We start from the raw sequence: 8,671 nt of genomic DNA on the forward strand, positions 1-8,671 counted from the left end.
ATGGACTCAATGTTTTCAAAGACTTGTTAATTCCATGAGAGAATTCTCAAGATAAATTAAGCAAGAAAAGCAAAATATAAAACAATTTATTCCAAATGATCCCAATTAAAAATGAAAGAGTGCATTTACATGTAAAAATGGCTAGAAGGAGGGCGCCGGGTGGCTCAGTTGGTTAAATGTCTCACCTTGGCTCTGGTCATGATCTCACGGTTCGTGAGTTCCAGCCCCACATTGGGCTCTCTGTTGTGCTCGTGGAGCCTGCTTCAGATCATCTGTCCCCCTCTCTCTCTTTCCCCCTCCCCTGCTTGCACTCTTTCTCTCTCTCAAAAAAAAAACAAACAAAAAACAAAAAAAACAAACACCTTTAGAAAAAACTAAAAAAAAAGTGGCTAGAAGGAAATCTATTAAAACTTTAAAAGTAGTTATCTCTGCCTTAAAAAAAGTTTATTTGCAAAGAATATGTTTTCTTTTAATAATATGATAACCCCTAACAAATGTTACTAAACACACACACACACACACACACACACACACACACACACACACATCTTATGGTGTATGTCTCTTTCGTAAAGCCTTTTTAAAACATATATTTTTAAGGTGGGAGATAAATCAGTAAAATGTTATTTTTACCCTTTGGGTAAGTTTCCTTTGATCCTATCAAAGTACTACTATCACACTGCTCATATTCTTGGTTATCTTCAGTGTGTTTTATTTCCTATCTTCTTAGGTGCCCCCTGTATCTCCCACAGCTCATGATACATTGTTTTCTTGTTGAATGACTTCAGGCTCACCTTGGTCATAATGAAGGGATTCAGCTTTACAAGGGCTTGAGCCTTTGGCATTTCATATAAGGAATGTCCACTGCATGATGGGTCAGACCTGACCTTTAATCCTGGCTCTGCCCAGACAAGTATGAACTTGGATAAAAGTCACTTCCCTTGTTTTTGGGCTTTCTTCTTCCTTCTATAAAGTGAAGGTGTTAGATAATCTCTCAGGCTCTGTCCGATTTAAATTTCTACCTGTTAGAAGCCACAGTGGATTCTGGCTTTCTGGGGCTTCCAAGAATGCATTAACATCATTAACAACGACAGGAATGATTAATATTGAGATTGGCCCACAGTTGTTAATATGTTGATTTATGGAGAATTTAAAATGATAAGCAAAGCTTATCAGGTTTGTTTTTTTTTATGGAATGTATGCTTCTTTGGTGATGGTTGTTGTTGATGATGTTATTGTTGTTTTGATTAAGCTATTTAAAGTAAACTGGGTCACATCAGCTGAGTTTCCTTGTTACTGGATTCCTGAGGCTGTTATATCAGTGTTCCGTGGCTACATTAAGGTGAGGTCTGTTCAGATGAGTCAGAATATAAAATGAATACATATGTCAAGCTCGAGATTGCCTTGCAGGGTAAAACTTACCAAGTTGCAGAATCTTGCTGGACCTTTATTTCCCCAAGTGAAATACATGGCTACCATCAGGGACTGTGGGGGCTGATCTTATGTTAATCTAATCCTACTACTTGGTTTTATAGGTAAGAAAGAAAATGGTGGGCAGGAGTTGTTGAGTGACCTGTCCACATTCACACAGCATGGAAAAATCAGATCCAAGACTACGGGGTTAGGATATATGGAAAAAGGTCTGGATTCCAAGTGAGCATTTGCTAATAATCAAGCAGTATGATTTGGGCAAGTCATTTCTCTGCCCAGATTAAAGTGAATGAAAAGAATAAAATGCAAAATTTTCTAGATTATTTAATTATTTTGTAGACTAAAATAGGGGTTTAAGTAGATTGACAAAGAATCCTCTGGTAAAAAAAATAGGACGTAATAGTACGTAAAAATCATGATATGATTCTGTGATTTTCATTAATTTCTGAAGGATATTTACATCTTAATATGTCTTCACATTAGTGATACTTAATGTTCTTTAGCAATATGTTTTCCTCTTAGCAAGCCTTAGTAAAAAAATGCAACACCTTTTAATAGGTGCTGTTGTTGAGCAGAAACGGGGGTAAGGAAGCCAGGCAGAGCTCTAAGAACCTCAATATGCGTAGAGAGGTCCGTAAACTTAATGAGCATTAATAGGCACCACACATGATATTTATTAATTCTTTTCTGGAATGAAGAGCCCTCCGCGGATACAAGCTTACATCCTCAGGGCAACCTCTGTTGTATGTATTTTGTCGTAATAATTAATTACTAGGTTTCTTTTTTTCTTTTAAGTTTTTTTTAAAGCTTTTTTAACAAGTGCAACCCACTCAGGGCTCAATCTCATGAACTATGAGATCATGACCTGAGCCAAAACCAAGGGTTGGATGCTTAACCGACTGAGTCACCCAGGTGTCACAATTGCTCGTTTTCTTTCATCACAAAAGTAATATAGATGCATAGCAAAACCAAAAAAAGCTCAAAAAATATAAAATGAAAACTGGTAGTGTCCCTTTCTGCCCACCTGTGTTACTCCCCAAAGACAATCAGTTTCAACAATTTTTAGTTTTAGTTTATCTGCTAATTACCATAATAGATGTTGTTTTACTCTCCCCAACTTTTGATTTTGAAAAACTTCAAACTTCCAGAGAAGTTGCAAGAAGAATTCATCTAGATCTATAGACCGTTAATAGTTTGCCATCGTTAGCTTTCTTTTACTGCACGTATATACATGTTCTCCTTTTTCCTGAACCATTTGAGGAACCACTATAGACATAATGACATAATGCCATTTCTCCTCAAAATACTTCAACATGCATACACCCAAGAATAAGGACATTCTCCTCCATGAACCACAATATAATTCTCCCACTCAGAAAACATAGTATTGATATCATTACATAGTAAAGTTTCCATATTCAAATTTCCGTAATCGTCCAACAATGTCTCTTTCAACTTCTTTTTACAATCCAGGATCCACTCACTCATCACACATTGCACAGAATTGTTATCTTTTCGCTCTCCTTTAATGTAGATTAGTTATGTTTTCTTTCGTGACGCTGATATTTTTGTTCATTTTTTAAGTTTTTTCTTTTTTTTTCTTTTTTCTTTTTTTTTTTAATAATCTCTACACCCAGTGTAGACCTGGAACTGACAACCCTGAGATCAAGAGTCACATGCTCTACTGACTAAGCCAGCCAGGCACCCTCCTGGCACTGATATTTTTAAAAGAGTATAGGTCAGTTGTTCGGCAGAATGTCTCTCAATCTGGGTTTGTCTGATTGTTTCCTCATGACCAGTTTCAATGTCCACATTTTTGGCAGGAATACTACACCGATGACGTTATCTTTCCCAGTGCAAATAACGTCCATTTGTCCCATTATTACTAATGCTCAGTTTGGACATTTTATTAAGGTGGGATCTGCCAGATTTCTCCATTGTAAAAGTACCTTTTTCTCTTTGTCATTAATGAATAGTCTGTGACATGGTAGTTAGAAACCAGCTGAGTATCTTGTTCTCTAACCATCTCTCACTCAGTGGTTTTGATATCCAGTGATTGATATCAAATATTGATATCAGTGATTGCCTGAACATCCCTTGCTATATGGTGGTAAAGTGGTGATTTTCCTAATTCCATAATGTCCACTTATGTGTTGGCATTTTTCTTTAAAAAATTGCTTTCTTTTCTTTTCCTCTCTTTGTTTTAATTTTAATGTTAATTTTAATTTTAAAAATAATTTTTATAAATCTCTGAAGTAAACAGGGTTAACTTTTTTTTAAAGCTTTTGTTTGTTTGTTTGTTTGTTTATTTTTAAGTAAGCTTTACCCCCAGTGTGGGGCTTGAATCTGTTACCCTGAGATCAAGAGTCACACACTCTATTGACTGTGCCATCCAGGCACCCCTTAATTTTTTTTTAAATATCAGATTAGAACATATCGATTCTTTTTAAAATTTTCAACATATTATAACCTATTCCTATCATTATTTATTTCAATACTCAAATTATTACAAATCTAGTCAGTGGGAACCCCTTCAAGCTGGCTCCCTTGTCGCCAACACATTCATTACCATCCATTTTTGAGTACTTCCTTACTTTCTGGCACAAGATGTTCTAGGTCATAGAACATCTTGTACTCTTCCTGCCTAGTACTCTCATCCTTGTACTCTCCCTGCCCCAGCCCTGGTATCAGCCATTTTCTTTAGGAGCCTTCCATTATAATTAAAAATAATATAAACTGGAGCAAACTCCTTTCCTTCTACCTCTTCTTTCCTTTCTACTTCCCAAATTTGTCGTGTGTGTGTGTGTGTGTGTGTGTGTGTGTGTGTTGTCAAGATCTATAGCATCACATATTAATCTGTACCCACCATTAAACTAGTTCATTCTTAGCTTCAGGATTGTTTCTAAAAATTAAAAACCGATAAATGAGAAGCATTTTATGATCATATATAATCCTCTTTAGAAACAAATATGCAGGGGCACCTCAGTAGCTCAGTCGGTTAAGTGTCTGACTTCAGCTCGGGTCATGATCTTGTGATTTGTGGGTTCGAGCCCTGTGCCGGGCTCTGTGTTGACAGCTCAGAGCCTGGAGTCTGCTTCAGATTCTGTGTCTCCCTCTCTCTCTCTGCTCCTCTCCACCTTACACTCTGTCTCTCGTTCTCTCTCTCTAAAGTAAATAAACATTAAAAATTTTTTTAAAAAAAGAAACAAATATGCATTGGGTGTCAAATTTTAGTGTAGATATGAATCTCCTAAAAGGCCTGTTAAAAATTCACATTCCTCAGCCCCACCTCCCAGAAGCTCTGAATCAATTCATTTAAGGGGTCTGGTGATTCTAAGACATTGTGAAGTAGTACTGGGTGCATAAAGAAAGAAATAGAATCCCATGTCATGAAAGTTTGCCAGCTTGATTGAGAAACCTTCAACTGTCAGCCCCTAAAGAATACTTTTGTTTTCTTTCTAGCTGTGTTCCATTCTTCTGGGTCCCAAGCTATTTCTTGTATCTTGTATCATCCACTCTCTTGGATTCTTTACACATTTTCTGCATTTTCCAGAGTAATTCTTTTTTCATCTTGGATGTGTGTGCTAAAATTTCTGAACCATTTTGAAAAAAAAAAAAAAGAGACTTCATTTTGCTCTCATGTTTAGTGGACAGTTTGGTTTGATAAAAGAGAAGTCTGTTGTTCGTCTGATTTGTATTCTTGAGGCAAGATGCTTTTCCCCTCTGAATTCTTTTAGGATTTTTTTCTTTATTCTTAGGGTTCTAAAATATCATCATGATGTGCCTTGGTATAGATATGTTTTTCATTAACCTTTCTTGGCCCTTGATGGGTTCCTTTAATCTGAAGATTTTTATCTTTTTTTTTTTTTAATTTTTTGCCAGATAATTTTCTTTTAGTATATCTTCTATTATTTTTCCATCTCCTTGAATACTCATTTTAGACTAATGTTGGACTCCCTAGATATATTCTCCATGCTTCTGAACATCTCTTCATATTACACATCTTTTTGTTTTGTTCTTGGAGACTTCTTTATTTTCCAGTTTACAAACTGTGTAAGTGGGTTGGGTGTGTTGTTAGTCTAGCTTTCCTATTGAGGACTGGGTAAGGACCAGAAGGTTGGGGACAAATTGCCAAGATATGTAGACTTTTACTCTGAGCATGATACACTGTGGTGTATTTCACTGCTAGATGAAGCTATCCTTTTCTGCCCTCTGCCCCTCATGGAGGGCCAGACTTACCTCTTCTCTGCTTCTGCCAAGGGTCCCCACCACCCTGTCAGGAAGGTACGTTGTTGTCTTTTTCGCATAGAGTTATTCTCACTCAGGCTTTCTCTCAAATTCAAAGCTGTATACTCTGGCCAGTGGATAGGTGGAAGAATAAGGGAGGGGCCTATTGGCCCCACTGTGCTTGGTGTGGTATTTTGTGATTGATCCTGTCACACCATACACTGCTCCCCAACTCCTGCTCTCCCTAATGTTCAATGCAGAACTTGGAGATTTGGGGTATGGCATAATTGGGGCTCTGGAGTCAGACTGCCTGAGTGTAAACCCTCTCTCTGCTTCATGTTAACTGTGTGAGTCTCACTAAGCCTCATTTATAGAATGGAGATTATAATAATAAGTGATTGGTGCACAGTAAGTGTTCAATTATCGTTAGTGACTATGAAGACTATGAACTCTGACACCATGGGCTGTGTTTTTTAAAAATATTTGAAAATATTTTTTCTTTTTTAGAGAGAGAGAGAGAGAGAGAGAGAGAAAGAGAATACTAAGCAGGCTCCATGTTCAATGCAGAGCCCGATGTGAGGCTCCATCCCACCTTTTGTTATTCAGCATCATATAATCAAAAAACATATTTATAATCCTAGTTAATAACTTTTCAATTTAATATATCTATTGATTTCCTACTATGAAAGATGAGGGCTTAATGCTCATAGTTTTCCCCATCCTGCATCCTTCTCTCTATTGAGAGAAGATAAAAATTTATAATTCACATTTTATGACATGTAAATATTTATTCAGAGCTCAGAGCTGAGCTGTGGTGTATTGTGATGAACACTTCATTACTTACATACTTTTTTGTTATTTTCTGGAATTAATAGTCACTTTGTCATTTTTATTCATTTAATTTTTTTGTGTGTACCTATAATAGATGCATCCCCAAATTTTCCTCTCAAAGAGCACCACTCAACAGGTTAAAACACATTGCCCAATGTATCAATTTCACTTCTCTCTTGGAGCCACCACTCTTGGAGCCCTCTGTTCCCTACAGTTCCTCTGCTCTAATCTCAAATGGTTGCCTTCGAGGCCTGCTGCACACTGTCAACCTTGGGGTCCTCTTCACGGTCATCCCGGGAGCTCCATCCACTTCTCTCTTGTGTTGGAAACTCCGTGACAAGGTAGAAAACTCCAGGTGTGAAGGAAAATGTCTTCATTTGGTTCCTGGCCCTTCACCATTGAGCACGTTCCTGTCTCTTCCAGTTGTGCTGGTTGTTGCCAACTTAGCACAAAGGGATTCCCTGTAAGGCTAGAGGGACTCAGAATCAAAGAGACGCTGGAATAGGAGGAACCAAAGAGGCTCTAGAGGTTGGAACCATCTGTCCAGCATGTCTCCACTGCTGCTGCTGCCCAATGAACATCTTGGCAGTACTCACTTGAGATCCAAAGTGCTGGGCAGAAGTATGTGATTGGCCAAGCCTAGTCTCATGAAGACTGGGGTTGGAAGAAGGAGGATTTTCTCCCTACAGTTTTGGTGGGAGATGGTTCATCATCTCTGCGTATACCCTAGTACTGCCACCATAGTTGTTTCCTCCCAAATGGGAGGAAGGCATTGGACATTGGACAGTCAAAACAAATCAAATGCCTACTACATTCTTTGAGTTTCAGTTTATATAATATAATAAAACATAATAAAGATAATAAATATATATAATAAAAATACTATCAGTCTATACAAGTATTCAACTTGGGGATTAAATGAAATAACAGGAAAACTCAGTACAGTGCCTGACTCAGGACAGATTCTCTGTAAATGTTGGTTTGATTTGAGTAGAAAGATGAACATATTCTATGTGGATGGAGTAACAGAAACCAAGGCTGAGAGGCTAGAAAACCTCAGAGGAAAGAGCTGAGGAGGTCTGGGGTCCCTTACACTGGAGAACAGTTCTGGTGAGGAAGGAGGCCCAGTTCTGTTTGGGGCAGAGGCCACTGTGGATAGCTGGTTTTGGCCTTTTTGCATTTGTTTTCCCAGATGCAGCTGCTTATAAATGGGTCAGGACCTGGGCTCAGCTGGGATGGAGTCAGCATACAGACCAGGGAGGGCAGGTCAGGAGCTTTGAGTTGGAGGGTCAGCCCATACGGAGGTCAGGGATCAGCCATGGGTGTGGCAGGAGCCACCGCAGAATGACCAGGTCTGGCCCTGCAGTTTCTTTTTAGAGGGGGTTGGGGGAGGAAATGCTGTCTTCCCCATCCTTCCCTCATGGATCCATGAAAGGCCTCTGATGGGTCTAAGCACATCACCAGCAAAGTGTGGGAAGGATGGCAGGAGAGACTCAAAGGACCCATTAACAAACATGGGAAGGTGAAATCTTATCTTCAGCTCAGCAGATAAAATTGTGACATTGAGGAAGAGCTCTCTCTTAAGAGGAACCTTCCTGCCCCAGCCCCCAGCACTCAGGGACCCTCCCTCCCACCCCTGGGGTCCTCTGGGTCCCTGCCTGGGCTCTGGCCTGGCCCCAGAGCATGGAGTTCTGGAACTTTGTTTCCAGGACAGCTTCTCTTCTTGGCTTTGAGCTCCTGAAGAGCAGGGCCTGTGTCTCACTTCTCTCAGGGACCAGCCCAGGGCCTGGCCCATGATGGGCACCAGCAAATTTTGAAAAATGAATAAGGCTGGAATTGAGCTGAGTCTTGGATAAAGGAAGGTCAAAGGAAGAAAGTATTTCATAGAGTTGCAGGAACAACATGGCCTGAGAGATATGGCACAAGTGACAGACTGTCTTGAGAGAGGGACGCACCCATTTGGGGAGGGAAGGTGACATTTGTACCAGTGCTTTCTCAAATATTTTGTCTGGTCCTCACATCAACCCTGAGGGAATAGGTGTAATTATTCCTATTTTATAGATGAGGCAACTGAAGCTCAGAGAGGGAAAGTGATTTCCCTAGAAAGTGGATGGACAGGAATATAAATAGGGCTACTTGATCGCCGAGCCTAGAGTAGTAGGTAGGTGAAATTTGTACCCCT

This window comes from Panthera tigris, chromosome B3 (assembly GCF_018350195.1).
Source record: "Panthera tigris isolate Pti1 chromosome B3, P.tigris_Pti1_mat1.1, whole genome shotgun sequence".
In the NCBI taxonomy this organism is placed as follows: Eukaryota; Metazoa; Chordata; class Mammalia; order Carnivora; family Felidae; genus Panthera; species Panthera tigris.